Source organism: Cupressus sempervirens, chromosome 9 (genome assembly GCF_028749045.1).
Source record: "Cupressus sempervirens isolate cs-2001-9-10 chromosome 9, ASM2874904v1, whole genome shotgun sequence".
NCBI lineage: Eukaryota > Viridiplantae > Streptophyta > Pinopsida > Cupressales > Cupressaceae > Cupressus > Cupressus sempervirens.
The window spans coordinates 6,876,151-6,898,074 of NC_143126.1; the positions used below are offsets into that span (position 1 = coordinate 6,876,151).

A 21,924-nucleotide genomic window follows, 5' to 3' on the forward strand; every position below is an offset into this window, starting at 1 on the left:
ATGGTCAATTGGGTAAAAGATATAATTGGTCAAATAGGGCTTCCCAAAATTCTAAACAATTTCCATTAGCATGACAACAATAAATAACCAACTTTGAGAGATTCAAAACCTAGTAAAAATATATCAAAATGACTTGAGAACAAAAACATAGGTTCTTAGAATAGCATACTAAATACTCTCAAAGTGGTGAGTCATGAAACATAACTGGATGCAAGATATTCAAATGCAAACTAGGCTTCATCCCTCTATTTGAGACTTCAACAAAAATGCAGATTTGACCATTGCTCAAAATGAAACTTCATGAAATGATTTGGAATGAGAATTTATCATCATAAGATGCATTGGTACACTAAATGCAAGGTGATAGAGACCTAAAAAATGTCATAGGCCTCAAAATGATAGTTGGGTAAATATGCATAAGAAGCTCTTATAGGGGCTCAAATTGACTCAAATGTTTACAATGGTACTCAAAATAGGAATGTAGTTTTAAGTCCCATAAATGGCTATGTCTATGTCATGTTCACTAATTTCTTCTAATAAATGATTCACAGGTTGGCAGGATGTTAGCTCTGATACCAAATTGTAATGTCCCCTTTTTATCTATACCTCAAATTGCTCTTAGTTCCAATTTAAAGACTTTAAATGTTTAATATAACTATCAAATTGCAATGCTCTAAGAGAATATGACTATTGTAATGTCACCTTAGGAGATTTCTTAGGATTTTTGTGTATATTATAATTAAAACTGCAATAGACTCCTTCCCGTATAACAGATAATCAGTCCTTTTGTTATAAGTATAATTGTGTCAAGGTATATAATTTTTTCATAATATTCTATCCTTAGTATTGATGACTAAGTTAACTTTTCAATCTGACTAATTATCTGGTCTGAATGGGATAACCGACGCTTCTATGGTATAAATTGATGGCATCAAGAGTTTGATAAAATTTAATTATTTGATTGTCTTTTTTCTCCTTAATCAATGATGGATGTTTCAATATAGCCCATATGGTGTATTGCTCTTAGAGTTCTATTGAGCAAATGCTATATGTTGCTAATTGGGATTGACTTAATTCTGATGGGTTTTTAGAACACCTTCTTTTTACTATTCTGCCTAGATGATGGTACCTTCATACTGTTCAATGTGATTGGTTGCACCTACTACTCTCTAATTTGTATCCTTGTATTCAATGCTCTTTAATCCCTTCGACTACACTCTCTCTATTCACTACTATTCATTCCTTGTATGTTCTCTATCGTACCTGCACTTTGATCAACGTACTTTGGTGATCACCTTCTTCTGCATGATTGAGTGTGCCTCGACATGATGCAGTTATTATGCTTCAGGGTTGAATCCAATTTTATGTCTTTAACCATCCTCTTCAACAACCTTATGTATGTGCTTTTCAACTTGGGATGTGTTCTTTCATAGTTAGGTGTTTAGGTATAATTAGTTTTACATTGGTCATTTATTTATTATCTTTCTTATTTGTGCTAATGATTTTCATTATTTAACTTAAAGTATCAACTTGTTAGTGATTTAATAATACCAATATAAGAGTGTTAGTTTATAAGGATTATTAATTGGTTATAATTGATTTATTTATAAAAGTATCTAAGTGAAATATGAATTGGCCATCTTAAATATGTTTATTATTATATGTAGTTGACATAGAGAATTATATTTAATAGATAATGATATTATTATATATTTAGAATGTAGTATTATTTTATAAAAATATTATTATTTGATTTATTAATAATGATTTAATATTACCTTATTACCTTAATAAAATTTTATTATTATATCAATAATATATTATTATTTATTCTTTAATAATATATTATACCATTAATAATATTTCAATATTTCTTTTAACATATTATAACATTAAGAAATAATATACTTATTTATTCATAATAATTTAATTATATTACTCAAATTAGGGGACATGACAGTCTAGAGATGCATGTCCCTTACAGGCATGAAAAGGATTTAGATCTCTAGAGAAAGAAGACCACTCCAACAAATCTCTCAAACAACTTATTGTAAGCAAGGAAAGCTACTCCTAAACTATACACATGATGGCCTCAGGCCACTGAAACTCAACATAAATTATTACCTCTGTCATATATCTAATTTTTATCTCTATTTTCACGAGGTAAGATTAAAATATCACTTCCATTAGTTTCACCAACAAAATCACTATTATCCATTAGCTCATTTGGCAAAACAAAATAACTTCCTTCATTCTCATAGTGCATATACCAATTAGCATTTACTTTTGCATCATGCTCATTATGAGAAAGTGAATAAACATACTCATATAAACTACCATCAAACTGAAAACCATCATGAACATATGACAGATGCATGCTATCAATTGGAAACACAAATGCTTCATATTCTACTTTAATCAAAGGGTTGCATGTGTCAAAAGTTTGCAACTCACCTTGTGTAACTAGGTGTGAAAAATACACAAAATCTGATTTATCTACTCTAGTATTCCTATTACTCATCCAATCATATTTGTCACACACTGAAACTTCTTCAAACTACAATAATGGATTAGTCATCTAGTTTGAAAAAGTCTCATGAAAGAGTTGACATAAAATATGTTCATCATAATATTCATCAAATAACTCATGTTCGAGTGAACTTTGAACTTATCATCCAAAGATTTATGAGTACATATGGAAAACTCATAATTAGATTTACAACTTCCATCCTTTTCCTCTTTGTCATATGAATAATAAAAAACAACTTCAGTATAACTAGCATGAGAAGAATGTGAAACAGTATGAGATTTCTCCCTAGTGGTATTCTCCTCATAAGATAAGTCATCATGTGTATTGACACTTAAACCATTATTATATACACCTCAAAAAGCTGACAAAGAATGCTCCATTTTATACCATTTTGAGCATCAAACTTTGGGGAAAGGACTTCATCTTGAGAAGAAACACAAAAAGGGACAACTAGATCATTTTGAGAAACATTTTCATACCTTTCAAGATCATGAGCCAATAGTTCCCAAATTTCATCAACACTCAACAAGAGATCATCACAAGTCTCTTCTCCTTCACTATGATCATAATCTAGTTGATCTGAAAAACTTATAGTAGTCCTACCATTAGTATGACAATCTTAAAAATCAGAATCATTACTACAACACATTACCTCTTCTTTATACAATACCTCTTCACTAGGTGTTTCATTTTCATTTTCATCAAAAGAAAAGTTATCCATACTACTATTAAAAATTTCTACATTCTCATACATATTGTCACAAAATTTATTTTTAGTCACATAACCATCTTTCTCATGCTGACTAAAATTACCCAATTCATTAGATCTAGAATCCATCTCTTTGTAATCACAAGACACATTGTCGTTATCTATGGATTCACTAGATTCACTATTACTTTCAGCACATTCCTTTTTCCTATTAGAGGACTCAATAAAAAATTCATTGCTACTTAAATTAATCTTAAATTTATTGAAAATATATTCAACATGAAAAATATTTATTACTCTCAAATGTGCTGGCCAATTAACTGAATTAGGCATAAAGACATCTAGGAAAACAACAGGCCATGAGGATTCCTCTAGTCTTAAAGACAAGTGCAACTCCATGAGTGCTGATTTAAACTTTACATAAATTTGATCATTCCTTAGACCTTGGATACTTCCTACTACATTCCTTATGAAGCTAACAATCTTATTATGCATTTCCCTTTTAACATAGCAATATTTTAAACCACACTTTCATAACTTGGTAGACTAACTTCACTTGAAATTTGAGATTTGATTTAATTTTGAAACAAAAATTCTACCTCTTTCTCCTAGTGTTGAAAGTCACTAAATAGAGGCAATTATTTATAACACTTGACTTCAATGAAAATATAATACATGAAAATCAAAATACCTTAAGTGCTGATCTGAAACCTCGATCTACAAATCTTGGCATGGGTACAAACTTTACTTCTTTGCACCATCTATCCAAACCATCAAAAGTTGCCACCTCCTTGAAGAGGACAAATGAGATCACTATTGTGATTCACCTCTTTACATTCCACTTTCTTACAACAATAGATTGCATACAACACTAAAAGCTATAAATTAAGAAATTATACTTTTTTCCAAGAACAACTATCAAAAGTTTCACATCTATCCATACAAGTTGGAAGTCCTTCAAATTTTTTAATATGAAATAAACTAGTATACTTGTACAGAGATTTAGAGTCACCACTCCCACTTGTTGGAAATAAAACATAATTTGTCACTTTAAAAATGTGAAGTAGACTTTATGTTTGTGGAAAATATGCAAATCATCAAACCACTCTTGGAGATTTATGAACTTGGAAATGAGAACAAACACCTTTGTTCATTCTCAACTCTGAACTTTTACAACAACACTTTACTACATTACCAAGCTGAATTGATTGAAGATGAACTCTCTTAGTAACAATGCAGTTCATGCTCAACCTTCAAAGCTATTCTTGCAAATGAATAAAGCATTACTGAGAGATATGAATTTTCAACAAGGAAATGGAAAACACTTCAAAACCTTTCTATTGTAGAAAACTCTTCACATGCCTTTATTCTAACTCTATTGAATCACTTTTTAGATTCAATTGTCCCCAATAGAGTCACCATTTTGCTGGTGTTTTAAAACATCAAGTTTCAAAAACCTAGTGATGAGAACATAATACATCTAGGGGCAAATAATTCTCATCTACAACACACCCACTCAAACACTGGGGCCAACTACAAGGCTATACTCCTTCTTCTTTAGGCTTTACAAGACCTAGATGGGTGAACCTCAAATACTTCATATGGTACTAGTATCCAAGCATGCAACTGAATCTTATAAAGCATATAAAAACCCCTAAATCTTCTATGCTTATGCAAAAAACATAGACATGAAATAGCTAATAACATGACCTATTAACTTGATAAGTTAAGTGAGAGAAACTCTTTTTAGCTCTTCAAAAAAAGGGAAAAGGATTTTGATTATAATATTGATTTCAACATCATCAAGATAAGAATAACAAAACACATAGATATTGTAGTTGATTAGTGCCTTATCTATTGGGAAATTCTAAAACTCACTAATACACATCCTTGGAAATTGTTGATACATTTTATGTTTCAAGACTTCTTGATCTATCCATTTACCTTGTGATTCACACATCTGCATTAATTCTGAATCTCATACACAACCTATCCCTTAATAAAATTGGCAATTTCATTATGGAAGATCAAGCATTTACATGACTCCTTGAATACCAAAACATACAACCTAAAACAGATTGCAACTAAGACTTGTTCTTTTTGTTCACAAATCACAAAAGATTATAAACATCACTAGCAAGAGACAAGAACCAAATTGAAGATAAATATGTTTTTGCACTTTTATTTATTGCCTTAAAACATATACATAAGGGATGCATGAAATTAACTCAAAAACAAGTGAATAGACTAGGGATATGTTTGTATATCATTAATTATTATGTATTACAAGAGAAATAATGGGCATGAATGGTGGGATTATAGCTAGAGAACTGCTCAATTTTTTGGGAATAGGAATCCATCAACAACCCTAGAGAAAGAGAAGAGAAGAGAATAAGAAGACATGAAGAATTCCTGGATCAGATTAGATGCTGCCATTTTTCCACATGGAAAACCTCCACTTGTCAATAAAAAACCTCTCTCTACCTTCTTTCTACAAATAAAAATCAGATCTTTTCCTTATCGTTGAATAATGCTTTGAAAATATCTTTAGAATGATGGAGAATGCAACTCAAAAGGATGCTAGATCTAACATTAAAAAAAGGGCCAAACTACCCACCAAATGATCTTTAGAGGCAAAATGAAAGCTCTCAAAAACATTTTCCCCAAAATCTTGAGCCAAAAAACTCCCATGTCTACTCTCTAACTGAATTTGATGCTTCATCATGAAAATTGCTCATTTTACTGAGAACGCCCCCATTAAAAAAATCTTCTTATATCTCCTATTGGTAAACACCTATGCATTTTCTAACTACATATTTGGAAATCTCATCTTCTCTTGATTCCAACAATATACTGCACTCTATGTTTCTAATAAAAAATGCCCCTCTCGTGCTAATTTGAAAAATTAGGTCCCAACTCATGAACAAAGCAGTATATGAAATATTTAAAATTTAATATAATTTTGACTATAGAATACCTTTAAATTTCTTTAAATTTTTCAAATTTGAGATTTACATAAAATTTTGAAGTAAAGTCTTCAAAAAATTAATTTTTTATCATTTCCTAATTTTCCCCTTATCTTTGAATTTGGGTCAAACCTCCTATTGACCACCTGGGTGCCGCATGTCAACATGTGAATCACCCACTTCACTTTGTCATCACCACTTCACTACCACTAGTACATTTGGGCTCATTTTTTGACCTATTTTTGGACCAAACTTTGACCAAATTCGACCAACACATTGGTAGAAAATTTTCTCATCAAAATTTTGACCAAAACATGGTTGGTCAAAAATAATGTGCTGCCATGGTGCAATTTGTACCCAGATGTTGGTCAAAATTTTGACCAACACCTATCATTTTTTTTCATCATTGCTCAAAATTTTGACCAATTCTTGTGGAAAACTACATAGCATTGGTCAAAATTTATTTATGGAGAAATCAGCAGTTATGAGATGATCAATCAAGAGGAAATAGTTGAGAGGTTAGAGTGACACAATTTTTAGATGATCATATGAAATGAAATGGGCATGTGAGTAGAAGGAAACTAGAGAGACATTGTGTACAGATGAAGGCATGAAATGGATGGTTTTGGAGCACTTAGCATAGACACTCAGCATTTAGTACATATCATCATTCGAGATCAAATGGGTGTGTGGGATTATACGCACACTAAACAATAAACGAGGGAATTGAACTCTTCCCTGCATTTTCAATCATAAATTAGGATTAGATATTTCCCAATCAACCTTGTATCCAAGGCAATAAGATCGACCAGAAATAGAGACAAAATCAGAGATATATAAGACTCCTAAGAGATATCTCAACCTTTTTTCAGAGTGACTGACCAGCCTATGTAGGATGACCATAAAACTGACAATAGTAATACGAACTTATCCACTACTAATTGTAAAAGAGAAACTATAGGACCAAATAAAATTAATTCCAATTTCTAACTTTGACCTTATAATTTTGTGTGTTTGCTTCTAATATTATTATTATAATTACTAGTTTGGAGTGAGATTCAACATTTTTTGTCTTGATACTTGTATAAAACTACTGATAGTATGCAAGATGGTTGATGAGAAAAAATAAGTATGATTATGACCATTTCCATGGCAAACACCAAACATTTTGCTATGAGTGAAAAGCTTAGAAGGATACAAGATACTGATATTAATAAAAAATAATTTATTAATCATATTCTAATTTAAATGGTAGAATTCTCATACTGGTTGAGGAAAACATGCATTCCCCGTGTATGTAAGAGAGTTACCAATTTCTCTTTAAATTAGAGTCATCATGTCTCACAGGCTCTAGGGTTGCATACCCATATTTGTAACCTATTTTATTCTTCTGACAAACACTTAGCTAGTGTCTAATGGGTTTCTATAAATCAAGGTATCAATTTATGGCTATTACATCTTGTTCCTAGAAAAAAACTTTATTCAAACACCTAATGGGGCACAAGCAATATCTTGAAGGACTATAAGAGTTGACAAAAACTTGTGTTCAGAAGCATAATTTAGTGCACCGTCAAAATGGAGACATCAAGTTGTTGAACACAAAATGATAGTAAACATGCAAAAGGAAAATCAAATTGAAATCAAAGGTCTTATACATCCTAGGGCATCTCAAAATAAAAATAGATAAGTAGAAATGCCACTATAGGAAAATCAATGTAAAATAGTACAAAAAATTGATGGGCTAAAGACAACCTAGAGTTAGCTGATTATAAATATCCACTTCATGTTGTTTATATGTAGAATATTTACAAAAATTTATATATACTCAAGATAACTAGGTGTGATAAAGGACATACCCTATGGCTTGGACATCAAGCATCTGCCCACGACGTTTTCCTAGGAGCTCCACAACAGCACCCACATATGTTTCTAGTACTTCAACAATAGCTATCTGCATTTCATTATTTCTAAAATATAGAAGTAATGTTTGATATTTCAAATGCATATAGTATATGTTGCCATCATCTCTTCATCATTTTACTCTTTATAAGATTCCACAATCATAAATAAAAATCTAGGATGATGAAGATATTATTGTACCTCATAGGGTTCAAACAATTTATCATTAACTTTTTGGTTTATAACTTTAGGTGGGCCTACCATAAACTCAAATCCTTCCCTTTGCCCATAAGATCAAAATGTTAAAATAATTGTCAAAGGTTCCTTTTGATTGTAAGATTTTCAAAACAGATAGTTGCACAGTGATAAGAAACTAGCCCCATTATTATAAATGTGTTGCAACTTGCAAAAGAACATATTATTGTAGTTAACCATATCTAGCTTGGAGAAAATAAAAGCCATATAGACCTACATGTTCTAAATTAGTATTGTTATATGCAATGTACCCCTCCCACTAACAATAAATGTATTAGCTATTTCCCCATCTTCAACTTTCATTGCCAAATTCCTCTCAATTTCATGATAAAGATGTTCCCTAATTTTTCTATTTGTCACATGTTTCCCATAAAAAAAATTTCAAAGAAAAAATGAATTAGCTTGATCAATAGAAGTGTCTGCGATATGTATGTAAACACTATTTGACTTAATCAAGGAGCAAACCTCATGCCCAACAATTGGTGAAGTGTTGATTGAAAATGCCATTTTCATAGTAGGTTGTTCAATTTTAATTCCAGGCAAAGCTAAGCCATTAACTTTATCTGCCAAAGTTTCACAATTTGTATTGATCATAGTACATAACCAAAAAACAAAAAACTATACATTTTAGTATTACCTTGAAAATTACTCAAAAGAAATGCTTCACGATGGACAAGATTAGGAATGCAAATTATGGATATTTAATGGATGAACAAAGGAACATATATACGTACAAGGACATCATTTATACCACAGACAACACAAATATCTCCAACTTTGACCATTTCAGTTGGAACTTTTGTAAAATTCTCATACACAAACAATTCATTGACTTTAACCAACCTAAATTTTTCATCTGATGAATACACCTGTAGAAGTTTCAATTAAGAAGAGCTGCAATTAAATTTGTAACTTAAACACCTGATTAAGACCTCTTAAAAATAAGATGAAAAGAGAAAATAATGTTAGACTAGTAGGAAAATAGCATTAGAAAGGTAAAATAAATTTAAATAGTAATAAAAGAAATATTATCTCAGCAAATATCTTCAACTTCACATATACTTTGACATTTGTGAAAAGATTTCTAAAATATTCGTAATACTAGTGTTGTTACCACCATCCAATTTTTCTTAGCATAACATAAATGGCCCTGGTTTGTCCATTTGACCCATTCATAGCATTCAAGTAACATTTATATTCAATGAAAATAGCTACATCAATTTACAAAACAATTTTGATATGAAGTAGGAATATAAAATCCTTTCTTTCTTTTGAGCTTCACTTGGAAGTTGCAAATGAATTACTAAAAGTCATAATTTGGTAACAAGAAAAGCTGGTTTGTAAGCATCCTTTAAAACTAAGAGTTGAAGAGATTGTCGAAAGATGTAATTTTAAGAAACAAATGATTGAACAGGAAATCAAGTAAAACAACCTTAACAAAAAAGTATAGCATAATACATTACTCATACAGAATAGACCCTAGAAGCCAAAGTGTAGCAGTGAAAAATATGTTTTAAGAATAGTTTCCATGGAATAGATTATAAATTATAATGTTCACCTTTTACAATAAAAAGGCTAAAAAAGAGTAGCCAACAGGTAGCCTAGTTTGTAGATTTACAATTACACTGGTATTGAGATTTCTTATATTCAATTTGAGAATTTTTTTTTTCATTGCAAGGATTCTCTATTTTTACTTGCATAATATTGACCATAAAATTTTCTCAGAGTCCATACGAAATGTCATACAAATAATTTTTCTAATATTATCTTCAACCAATCATATACAACGCCGCTATGCCACATTTGAACACCACATTTTTTGGAATATATCTAATATATGGGTTAACTGTGGCATCAAATTTATTGTATCCTTTTGTATATCTAAAATATCCTTTAACTTTATCTCCATACCTCTATGAATAGTACCAGATTTTACCCTCCTAATAACTATTCATCCTTTGTGTTCATCAAAATCCAAATTTGTTTCCTACAACATTCAACCACATTTTTTGATAGGTTATAAATTTGTTAATTCATTCATAAGAAATAAACTTTTCAACCATTGTAAAGCACTATGGAGGACCTAGTATTAATTGCTAGATCCCAAAAAAACTAGGGTAGAAGTTGCATTGATCTGATATTAGATTAATCCATTTTTAGTAAAAAAATAGAAACAACGATTACAACTATTTGACTTAGTAAATAAGTAATTATTCTATTCAAATTAAAATATTCCTAAATAGTAGCTGGCATACTCCACATAGAAACACTATCCTCTACTTGAACAACTTGATGTATGTGGCCAAGTGTCTTTTGCAGCTGGTCTCTCTTAAATTTTTATCAATCCATTAACTCTCTAGAGTGCTTTTCTAACTCATTATGATCACTTGCTTTATCTACTACAATGAACTAATGAATTTTCTTGGTGTGTTCTTAGCATTACAAACTGCAAGATTCCTGTTAAATTACTTTATGGATAAGCTATAGATTGGAAGGAAAAAACATATTGGGGAAGGATATCATTCAATGTGAAACTTTCAGTGCTTCCACTAAAGAAGAGTTTTCTGCTTGTTTAAGTAACAAAAAAGGAAATCACTTGTTAGAAGGTGATTTTGGTCATCTATCCATCTTTAGATATTTTTTTGTGCACAGATTAATTTTGTATCTTAGAAAAGCTAAATTTTTCTGAGTTGTTTTTGCATGTACGATAGTCAAGTCTGAAATTTCTTCGCAAAGTTCTTCTAAAATTTTTTCTAGCACCACTTGTTCCATCAATCTAGACATAAAGCTGAATGGAAATGCTAATAGCATAAGCTTGCCAAGAAAGAATGGAGAATAGCAAGAAGCCCTTCATGGAAGACTATCAAGAAAGGAAAAAATGTTGGGAATGTGATAGAGTCTCACGCGGTTCAACTTGAAGGCATTGATGAGTCAAAAAGACCTCACAAGGATTAGCAATATTTCCAAAAAAAGTTTCACTGCCTCTCTGAAGAACTCTTCCATGAATCATTTTTGTCCCATTAGATTTCTCATACATATATTCAACAAAAAGAATAGTGGGAAGATTCTCAGAGTGCTGGTCCTAACCTTTTGAATACACTAGAACTACACTTCCCATAGCAATATCTCCATCAGCAAAAACCATCTTATACAGGGGTTCTCGAATGATATTTTACCAATAGATTGGCCTACCCATTTTATATTTTTTCTACTCAATCTACCTCTCCCTGTTCTAATGATAGGGGAGATTTCAATTTTGTCCACCACAATCAAATCAGTCTCTTCCTCATCCTCACTATCTTCCTAAGTCTGTTCTTCCTCATCTTTCTCACCATTCTCACCATTTTCCTCCTTTATTTCATCCGACACAGAAATTGAGTAGTATTCACTCTAGATGTGACTTATTAGCTTTGTAGTTGTTGTACACATTTCTTGTTTTCTAATAGTTTCAGGCCATGCATTAGCCCTAGGATTCAAATTCTTTTCTTTGACTATGACTCTCTTTTTTGTGAAAGACAATTTTGTATGATTTCTTTGTTCCATCTTTATAGAAAGGCCTATCACAAAGGCATTCCTTTGTATGCATTCATCTGGATACTCTGCAAACTGCTACAAAATGATTTGACCATGAACAACAACATACCTTTCTACAACATCGAGATCAGATGAGATAAAAAAGGCTTAGTTTTATCTAGGCTTGTCAGCTTCCTAATCACATCTAAGAAGGAAAGTTTTGAAGCATGACTCTGCTCCTTTAGCAATACAATTATTTTGATTGCAAGCATGTCAGTTTTTAGAATGGGTTTATACCATGGTAAATATTTTTTAGAAGGCTTCCAAGCCTATACCAAGCACCATCAGTGCATATTGATATGAAAATCATATTTTCTCCAAATTCTATCATCCATTCCTTGATAGCACTTAAGTATATATGAATCCCATGCAGCTCATTATCTTGAGAATTTTTACCCGCTCCAGAGTTAGCATCCAAGCAATAGCTGCTACCATCATCTTCTATCATGACACTTGAGCCAAATACTGTTGTATCTGTCTGAGTAACACCAAGCATTGGAAGAATTTCCAAGGGAACAAGCTTGGAATTGGAATTTTATAAAGACCAATCATGCAAGATCCTGTGAGGTAGATCTTCAGGATCTAATATACATGAATCATCATAAAAAAGATATTCATCCATTTCATCTTCAGTGGCCTTATAATATGTAGGCAATGGATAATCATTTACAATTTCATCTTAATTGATCTTGATGTAGAATTTCTTCTTTCCTTGATACTTTCAACTTGGTCTTCTAGCCATCCAATCATTCTCCTCTTGCATCAATCTTGCAAGCTTCTCATCCTCATCATAGACAGATGAAGCACCAATAGTAGTACTAGTGAAGCTCTCTTTAATTTGTATACCAACAAGCCTCATATTTTTTGATTGAAGACAGTCCTACTCAAGAGCTATAAGAGTAGGAAAACCAATAAAAATCTGATCACCTTCTTCAGAATTGCTGTCCAAACCAGTTAACTATTTTACAATTAAATCTCCCTGAGAAAGTATGAAATCTCTCCCACAAAAGCTTCCCTGAAAAATCTTATTAGAAGACATAGATCATGCAACACATGCCACCAATTCATCTAATCTTAGTTTAGGATTACCTCCATCAGGCTTGGAAAGAGCCTTGTATACCTCAACACAAAGCATTGCTTTTTCATTTAGAATACTAAAGAACTTCTTATAAGAGCCAGCAAGCTTTACACACACATACTCTACTACCTCAGTTTGAAGCCATTTAATAGGAGACCCATTATCATATCCTATTATGGACCATGTTTCCACAACCCCAAACTCCTCAAAATGAACCCCTTTTGATTTATCCAATAAACCTTCCATTGGAAAAATTAATCCAAAAATATAAAGATCCATAGCATAAACTATTTCTATTGGCTTAGAGCCACCCTGAGAAAAATGGATTATAAAATCTATCAAGCGTCATTATGGAGGCATTTCTTCCTGGTGTTGTTCATTCACTATTAAACTAATGGCAAGCTCCTCCTCTTTCATGGTTGTTTCCTCCTTGGCTTCAATGATTGAATCTTTTGGATTCAAACAAAGTGTCTTTTCCTTGTAATTCATCATAGTGGCTGCTCATTTTGGGGTGTTTTCTAGCTGGTTTAGGTTCACCCTCATCTTGAACCTCGACGACATCAGCTTGGTTTTTACCAACTTTCTTTCTGGGTCTCTTTCGGCCCATATCCTCTGCATTGTCAGAATCGCTGCCTAATGCCAAGTATTTCACACAATCCTTCCAACTGTAAAATTTCTCCCCTGTTCTCACATGAAGGACTTATGTATTAAGGGAAAAATTTATGAACACGTCATTTAGGAAAATCTAGTACTTGAGTTAAATAATGAAGTGTGTCTTATATTATTCAAAACTTGCTAAAGAATACATTATCTGAAAAACAATAGACCTAAGATTCCTCTCCCACCCAGAGAGATATTATTGTGTATGTGTTCAAGTATCTCATTGGGTCAACTTATGTTACTTTTCTAAGGCCCCTATGAGTGCTTCTTTCCATTGAAAATGAAGAAAATTCAAGAACTTAGCTCCTTTCCATCAACCATCTTCTTGAAAACAAAGAGTTTTTCACTACTAGAAGTAGAACTCAGTCACGCCAAAAAACCAAGGGTTGATTAATCTAACTCCATGGTTTCTCCAAGAAGCCATGGCCTTCTCAGAGGGAACTACTCATAGTAGCATAGATTAGAATTTTAGATATGCAAAGAAGAGTTACTCTTTGACAAAGATAACATTCTCAATCAAAAAAACAAAGCAAAAAAACCTTGATGCTCAACGAACCAACCCTTATATGCAACACACAAAAACCCTCCAAAAACAAAAAAATTTAAGGATTTGATTCCAAGAGAACTAGAAATCATCAATACCAGTGCAAAGTTAAATGGTGTGAAAAGAATACACATCGCAGTCTTTTGAAAAAAGAAAGAGAATAATCAAACTTTTCAAAGTGAGCCATTGTTCGTTAAAAAATGTGTCTATTCATGTATTTAATATGTGCTTTTCAATACAAATTTGAGACTTACTTAATATAAGCACCGACTAGTTGGGGTGCATGGGAGGAGATAGAGGCCCGTTGGAGAGTCATAGTCAATAAACAAGATCATGAAGTGAGCACACTCAACTGCAAATAGATCACCCTAGGAGTAGAGCGAATAGTTTGACTTCTTCTACTCGACTGAAGCCTCGAGGGCCCCTAACCCAACCCAGCCGAGGAGGCATAAAACCCTTCTTGGCTCCTACACTCCAATGAATCTCCAATGCGCCTAAAATCAACAAAAGTAGTTTAGGTAGCCACTTCCCCCATGATACGAACTAGTGACTTTTGTTGTTGTAAGAGTCACTGCATGGATGCCCTCACTTCCTTGTAGAAGAGATGCATTTCCATTTTCCTTGGTGTGTTTGTATTTGTGTGTGTGAAATAGAACTTTGATGCATTTCTAGTTTCCCTAGTGTGTTTTTATTTGTGCGCACAAAATAGAACTTTTTGTATTTTAACATCATGAAGCCCATGTTGGTCAAAATTTTGACCAACACTTAGGACAAAATACGTGTTGGTTGAAATTTCGACCAACATGAGCATGAATTTGAAAAGTATATATTTTTCCTTGCCTATTCTGACCAATTTGACCATATTTTAATAGATGGTTGAAAATTTTGGTCTAAATATGGGGTCAAATGTACTAGTGTGCCACTCGGTGCCCCACCATGTCACTACTATATGGCATACCCTGATTCACTGGAGCTATGACCATTGCCACCTAGACCATTGCCATGTGTCATGTCCATGTGAGTTCACATCCTTAACTCTTAACTACAACTTAACCCTAGTGATTATGAGAAACAAGTCTTTCATGCAGTTAGGACCTAACTTTCTTAACTATAGTTAACTGGCATGATGTTGCAAAATAATCTTTTTCACATGGTTGATGTAGTTCTCTCAGACTAACATTAAAAGTCACAACCACTCGATTGACAATTAACTATAATTTTCATAGTCTCATGTGGTTATCACCTAACTATGTATTTAACCTTGTGATCATACACTTGCATGCCATGTGGCCTCTTGATGATGTCATCCTTTTACCCTAGTTACCTACATTTTGTTCAAGTTTTGGTTGACTTTGTTGCTAGCTATCCTACCCATCCACAACTGGGCCACCATGCAAGAGCTAGCAGCTTCAAAAACTATGGTGTCTTTTAGATAATTAAGTGTAGTGTGTTGGGGAATTTAAGCATTTAAAAGTTCTCATATCCACCAAATGTGGTATTAAACACACAACCATTTTTTTCAAAGCCATATAACTGCATACCAGTGGTGAATGGCAAGGCACATGTAGGCCTCTTCATAATATTTTGTTGACTAACAAAAATCTCTAAAACACATAAAATATTCTCTCATCTTACTCTAGAAGTGGGAACTTGGCAACACCCCATTTTATTTTTCAAATCTACCAAGTAACTCATGAAGGAAATTTTGTTTTCGGACTTGCAATAGCCCCTCTCTTTTTCATCTTGAGGGTCTTTCCTTTTTCATTTCATAATTTCTAGTAACCCCAAATATTCATAGTGGTTTGATGTGCAACCCATAGTCAAAGAAGGAGACTTCAATCATAGATAACATCTTCCCTTGTCCCTCCTTACAGTTTTGAACATGGTGCATTGGCTGCAAGATTTGAAGCCCTGCCTCACACAACTCCAACTCCTCACCGTTGGTCTTCAAACATTGATCAAGGAATCATTCATGAGCTTTGCATGTAGAATCTCCTATTTTTCTTGGATATTGATTCAATTTTATGGAACAAAATTTCAAACTCATTTAACCAACAATCTCTACCAACTCAAAACTACCGATCAGGCCCTTTGCAGAACATAAATTCATACATGACTAAGTCAAAATTATTTTTGAAGTGTTAGGCTATCCTAGAATACTCCATCACATTGTACAAGCATACAAAGGGACTAATTTTGGAGCTCATACTGATAATGGGTATAGTCCCTTAAGGTTGTATGTTGTTTCATTGTTGCTGATAATTCAAGGAATTGTGTAAATGCTTCATAGATTCAATAGGGTTGCAGATTTATTGAGAAGGATATCAAGTAAGAATGAGATTTAAGTTGAACATTGATGTCTACTTACAAGGTAAATAGATAGATCATATATCTAAATATATAAATAAGTATTAGATATCTAAAATGCATGAGGGGGATTCATATGTTTTCCCAATGGATCAGGCACTGATCAGGTATAGGGTCATTAAGTTGTTGATTAATACTTGGTTTTCATCCACTTTCCCCCACCCACATAAAATCAAAATCAAAATCATCTTTACATTTTATGTTAAAGGACCTAAATAGAATGCCCTCACTTAGCTTTTGAGATTCATAGATCTGCATTTAGCTACTATAGATTGATGTTATTTCATGAGTTATTAGGAGAAATAAGGGCTCGTATCTGCTTAATAGATTCAGTGATATGTTTTGCACTGGTATGGTATCAATTGAATCTTAGGTCCACCCACCTAGGTTTAGCAGAGCTTGAAGTAGAAGAAGGGTCATGCCTTATAGTTGGCCCTATGTCTGAAATGATATGTTGATAATGGGAGTTAGCTACCCCTAGATGTGTCATATTCTCATGGGGATAATTGAAAACCCTTCAGCATTTTCAAACACCAACAAAATGGGGACTCTTCTAGGGAGTTGTGTTGAGATTCATGATAGAAAAACCTTGAGAATTTAAAGGAATTCAACAAAACAGAAGGAATTACATGGGGAAATTTTTTGTATAGTAATAAGTTGATGTGTTTAGTTCATTTCCTTACTAAATTTTCATGTTCCCCAGTAAGCTTTATTCATAATCAGCAGTGTGTTGAGAAACTGGATGTAAATTGTGTTCTATGACTGTTATAAGTCTATCTTCAATCAGTTCAGTTTGTAAGTGCTATTAAGAATGTCCAGATTCAATAAACAATTTATAAAGTGTATTTTCTTTTCAAGATGTTAGTGATCTGCAAGTTTTTCTTACATTGAAGGTCTGGTTCAGATTTTTCAAGTGACAAGTTATGTTTTATTTCTCACATGAGTGAGTGGTGACTCTCAAATCTCTGTACCAGTTTGTTCCTAGTTGATTTCATTGTAAAATTTTGAAGGACTTTAAGTTGTATGGGTAGATCTGAAGTTTTTTATAAATTCTTGGAAATGAAGTTTTAAATTCTTGACAAGTTATGTGGTTGCTTGTATCTACTAAAGAAATTCATTTCAAAGGGTGAATCACTATTGTGGTTTCATTTTCCTCTTCAAGGAGGTGGTGACTCTACAAAGGATCAGATCAGTGGTGTGAAGGTTTCCATGTTTGCACCAGGGCAGTCAGCAGAACAAAAGTTTTGTACAGCAACACATAAAGATATTTTCAATTTTCATATATGTGCATTTCGTGAAAATTGAATGATAGAAATGGTTGCCTCTATCCAATATTTCAACACTAAGAAATAGAGGTAGGATTTTTTTTAAAGGTTTAAAGAAATGGTTTCTGAGTCTGGATATCAATATGAGTTAGAAAATCTTCGCATAGAGATTTCTAGATTAGAAAGAGAAGATCATGATAATTTGGTTGTCATATTAAGAAGTAGAATTGGTGATGTTGAGGGTCTTGATGGATTGCAAATTTACATGAAGTTCAAATTTGCAGTCATGGATCTTCATGAGTCCTGTAGACTAGAGAAGTCTTCATGGCCAATGTTTCTCTTAGAAATTTTTACACTGCATTTGATTGATTGGCCAGAGGAGGCAAGATTCCAAAAGATTATTAAATTTTATGATATTATCATAGAATTTGAATGTGAGTTAAAGGCTATTGAGTCTAATGTTAGTGAATGTGATCAATCTATTAAAGATGATATAGAAAATGAAGAGTCTCAATTTTATGAATCAGAGGATATTAATTAGCATTTTGATAATATGCATAATGTCAGTTCATCTTCTTATTATGATGAGTATACAGAAGAAGAATAGTGTAGTAGTAATGATAATATTTCTTCTAATGATGAATGTGTTTGTGTTGAGATGCCAGTTATTGAGGTGTTGTATCAAGAAGAAGAATTATGTGGTGATTTGAATTCTAATCTTTCATAATATATTACTAACAAGTTTGTTGTTACAAATTTGTCAAGCTGTCTGGATAATGATCAAAGCCAAGGAGAACAAACTAGGGACAAAATCTTGCTCAGTGTTGATGAGATTTCTGATTTGTTGGCTCACGATTTTGAAAGATATGCTAACCAATCTAAGGATGCTTGTGTTTTGACATGTTATGTAAATTCATGTGGTGAAGTCATTTTCCCTAAATATGATGTTGAGAAATATGTAGTTTTAGAATGTGATATGTTAGGTTTGGGGGGTGTATGTGATAGTAATTTGTATGTCAATAGACATTATGACTTCTATGATGAGAATGAAAATAGAGAGATAAGAGTTGTTGCTGATTCAATGTTTTCCTATTTTCATAAGGTTGAGATAAGTTCAGATAGCTCATGTGATAAGAGAAATAGTAATGAAACAGTTTATCCTAGTGAGCTATTTGAGAAAGAGTTAGATATGGATCAATACAATCTAGGAATACAATTTCATGATAATTCTTGTGATTTGGGATCTAATCATTTGCTGGAATATGAATAAAATTGTACCATATATTAAGTCTAATATATGGTGTACTGATGTTGCAAGTGAGGATAAATCAAATTTTCCATACTCTTCATATTTAGAGGCACAAGGTGAGTTACCATCTGATTCATGTAACTTGTTCAATGAAGTAGAATATCAAGCTTTTGTGTTTCCGGTTGAAGGAATCCATGACTCAATCAGTAGTGATTAATTTCATTTTCAGTCTGATGTCAATTATTATGATCATGGTGATTCATATTTTCATAGTGAGCAAGGTGTAGAAAGTTTGTCTGATTTTTATATGCACTATGAAGATGATGATAGCAGTTATGTTTTTCCTAACGAAGTAATTGAAAGTGTTGATATGATGGGTGAAATAAATAAGGATGAGAGTTTCAATTTGCCTTAGGAGAATGTAAATGAAAATAAGGTGTATGATAGAGGTAAAAAAATTTGAAACTTTTTGGTGGCACGGGGCCATCACTTTTACATAGTTAAGAGTAGTTTCTCTGTATTCAATAAAGTTGTTCGAGAGAAGCTTGCATAGTCAGGTGTGTGGTCTGATTCACCTAGAGATCTATAATCTTGTCATGCTCGCAGGGGGCATGCATCCCCAAAAAAAGCCACCGTTGGGATGAAAAATTGCATGCTTCGCTTTTAGTCCCATTTTAAAATTTTGAGAAATCAAGCCCCATAAATTCAAATGTACCCTACTGTACCTATGAGACCTAAGAGTTCTTTAATGCTTCTAACACCTCCATATAGTGCATCCATATCTTTCATGATGATAAATTGTCATTCTAATCCATTTGGCAAAGTCTTGTTTTGAGTTGGTGCCAAATCTGCATTTTACCCCAAGTGTCAGATAGCGACAGGAGGCTGTGTTTGCATCTGAATATCTCGCACCCAGAAAGGCTTTGTAACTTTCCACTTTGATAGTGTCTAGTGTCCATACTTGAGAATCTATGTGTCATATTTTGAGTCGTTTCAAGTCCGTTTGCCTAGGTTTTGAATCCCTCAAAGTCTGTTAGTTACTATTTTCACATTTTTCCAAAATATTCAAAATTCTAGGAAGCCCTATTTGACGAGTAATAACTTTTGACCAGTTGATCGAAATGTTGAAATTCCTATTGCATTGCATTTTAGGAATTAGAGACTTGTTATGTTTCAAGTTTCATATAATGACGAATCTGTTTGATTAGTTTAAAGCGTGATTCCAAATGGAATTTCTGACTTTTTGCTGGTGTTAGTATTTGCAGATTGATTGGAAGCCCTATTTGTGACACTATATCCCTGATCCGTGATAGGTCAAGTCAAATGGATTGTACCCCTATGTTTTCCCCTAGAAATAATCCAAGTGTGTTAGTTTGTAAGTCGTAGAAAATCCATACAGAAACCTTTCCAGGTGAATTCTATTCACAAAAAATGTTCACTGCTTTTAATTTTGCAAAATCCAGATAGCCAACTTCAAATGCTTGCTAAATTCAACCTATGATTCGTCATGAGCCCAAATCACACAATCATATTGTGATCATGATAGAGAACTAATGCCCTAGTTTTTATCTTCCCATGTATCAATTTGCCAAGTTTTCAAAGCCAAATCAAAACCCAGTTTGTTGTTTTTTGACTTATTTACTTGAAGGTAATTCTGAGAAGGCAACTTTGATGGCGAATATCTTTTGACTAGAAATTCATCATAAGATGAAATCAAACAAGGTGAATGTATGTAGAGCAGAGATTTAGTGTGCCAATTTTCAAAGCTCGCTTAGGTGTTTGGATTAGTTTTTAAGGCCAGTCAATGGACCTTCTAGCACCAAATTCACAATTTGCAAAAAGATGTATGAAAGAAACATGGGGATATGAAATCCCAGATTTTGAGAGTGTGGAGCCTGATGAAAAGGATGTACATGATGCTACGTATCTTGAAGAAGACATGGATGATGATAGTGGAATTTCTCAAATAGAAAAGAAGCACCAAAGTACAAACAACTTATTGCCATCTGTGGTGGAATGGTGATCTTAATCCACCTGTTGATAAGAAGACCCACCATGATATAACAATACCACTATCTCACTATTTCATATCTATTGGCCATATTACTATTTAACTGGAAATCAATTGAGAAAAAATTGCAACAATGAACCTATTATCAAAGAATTTGAGAGAGGATTGCATGCAATTCAATTGGGTGTTGATAGCAGTATCAAAGGACACTAATTTTGTTGGTTTTATAAAGAAGCTCCACATGACATTGAACAGGAAATGGAAGATGTTAAGATGCAATCAAGGGAAAACCCAATCCATGCCTTCTAATAGGAAACACCACACCCATAAAAAGAGAAAAACATGGCCAAGAAAAATGAGTGAATTTAGAAATTGTGAGCATGGAGTGCAGCCCAAAGTTTTAAGCAAGAGATCTGTAACAGCAGAAAGACCACAAGAAACAACACCCACTAAGCAGAGGGATTAACGTATTGAAAGAAATCACAGTCAATACACTAGACAAAGAAACACCCTACGGCTATTAAAACAATGAAGAGCACCCCACGCCAGTATGGAAGTTGCCCATATGAATAGTAGTAGCCACACATTCTCAACAAGGTACCCGCAAGCAAGGAAAGAGCACTCACACTAAATCAAAGGTGAAGACACCTGGAGCAAGCAATACACACATTGAAAGAAGAAAATCTATGCCATTAAAAGATCTCCACACCATTAAAAGAAGCCTGAGCCTACGTAGCTAGAAGCAACTCCAGCATCAGCAAAGAAATGTCATGGATAAAAGAAGCCATGACAGCATATAAAATAGAGCCAATGCATTG

At 33.0% G+C, this 21,924-nt stretch overlaps 1 pseudogene; it reads right to left on the reverse strand.

Annotated features, from left to right (window-relative positions):
• Window positions 1-6,900: 6,900 nt before the first annotated feature.
• LOC149537346 (DNA (cytosine-5)-methyltransferase 1B-like) lies at window positions 6,901-15,197 on the reverse strand (annotated as a pseudogene).
• Window positions 15,198-21,924: the final 6,727 nt, after the last annotated feature.